Below are 1,636 nucleotides of genomic sequence, written 5' to 3'. Positions count from 1 at the left end.
ATTCATGCCATAAATGTATATCAGAATTAGGCCTAACATCAATAGAAGGACCTGACCACTTTGAAACTGGTATGTGACCTTGAGGCAGTTGCGACAACAGTGATTACCAAAGTGCAAAAGGCAACAAAAAGGTGTGGGAAGATGTATATATCCAGCAAATTAGATAAACAGGTAATCATGTCATATCTGAAAGTGGAATTCAAAACAAGTATAAAAAAATAGTTGTCCATTCTGCAGATAGCTATGTATCTAGCAGGACGCTTTATGATGAGAGGGATTCTTTATGGTATATGGTATGTCACTTTGATATGATCACCTGTCAAAAATCAGAATAACCACATTTTACAGTGCAAGACATGCAGAAAGAGAGTCAATGAGATTCTGAAGGTACTGGTAGGGACGTGGAGCCATGCTGACCCCAGTGCTGTGATTAGCTGTGCTAGGTTTCTCGTTTGAGTGTCGGTGGTGCAAACAGCCCAATCATGGTGATCTCACAGATTCTCAGTTGGGTTTCAATCCGGGGAGTTTGGTGGCCATGGGAGTACAGTAAACTCATGATGGTGCTCTTTGAATCATGCACATACACTGTGAGCTATGTTGCATTGTCCTGCTGGTAGATGCAATTCTACCAAGAAAAAAAAGCAAAGCACTCCGTCTTCAGGCCACAAGTGGCCCATCGGGATCATCCGACCGCCGTGTCAACCACAGTTGCGGATGCGGATAGGAGGGGTGTGTGGTCAGTACACTGCTCTCCCAGTCGTTACGATGGTTTTCTTTGACCGGAGCCGCTACTATTCGGTCGAGTAGCTCCTCAATTGGCATCACGAGGCTGAGTGCACCCCGAAAAATGCCAACAGCACATGGCGCCCTGTATGGTCACCCATCCAAGTGCCGGCCACACCCAACAGTGCTTAACTTCGGTGATCTCACGTGAACCGGTGTTTCCACTGCAGTAAGGCCGTTGCCCGTACCAATAATAACGAAACTGCATATATGGGTGGACATGGGGTCCAAGGATAGATGCATACTTTTGTTGATCCATTGTGCCTTCCAGAATGATGATATCACTCAGGGAATACAATGAAAACATTCCCCAGAACATTCCATCTTCCTGCCTGGACCCTTCCAATGCAATGTACAGGGTGTTTACTTTCAGACGTTTCACGCCCTACACGCTCCGTCGAAGCATAAAAAGTGATTTATCTGAAAAGATCACCAGTCACCTCTCAATGGACGTCTAGTTGCGGGATTGGCGAGCAAATTCCAGGCTTCATCGTCGATGAAGAGGAGTCAGTATGGGTGCATGAACCAGGCGCCTGCTGTGGAGGCCCATATGCAAGCAACATTTGCTGAACAGTTGTTGAGGAGGCACTGTTGTTAGCCCCGTGGTTCATCTGTGCAATCAGTTGCTTGACAGTCGCACGTCTGTTCGCTCGTACACACCTCTGCAGCCGCTGTTATGGATGGCCTGTGGTGCATCAGAGTTGGCTCGGCGCCAGTTCTGGATAATACTGCCGTCGCATGTATGGCATACTTAAACCACAGCGGCACGCAAATAGTTTACAAACTGCTTTTCCGTGCCTGAGCCGAAAGTCAATTACCATGCCCTTTTGCATGTCAGATAAATCGCTCCATT

The 1,636-nt window shown here is 47.1% G+C and overlaps 1 pseudogene; it reads right to left on the bottom strand.

Annotated features, from left to right (window-relative positions):
- Nucleotides 1-848: 848 nt before the first annotated feature.
- LOC124712703 lies at nt 849-966 on the bottom strand (annotated as a pseudogene).
- Nucleotides 967-1,636: the final 670 nt, after the last annotated feature.

The sequence above is a fragment of the Schistocerca piceifrons genome, chromosome 8 (genome assembly GCF_021461385.2).
Source record: "Schistocerca piceifrons isolate TAMUIC-IGC-003096 chromosome 8, iqSchPice1.1, whole genome shotgun sequence".
NCBI classification, from domain to species: domain Eukaryota; kingdom Metazoa; phylum Arthropoda; class Insecta; order Orthoptera; family Acrididae; genus Schistocerca; species Schistocerca piceifrons.
The sequence above is the reverse complement of the archived record's forward strand: the minus strand, read 5'-3'. Positions and strand labels throughout refer to the sequence as shown.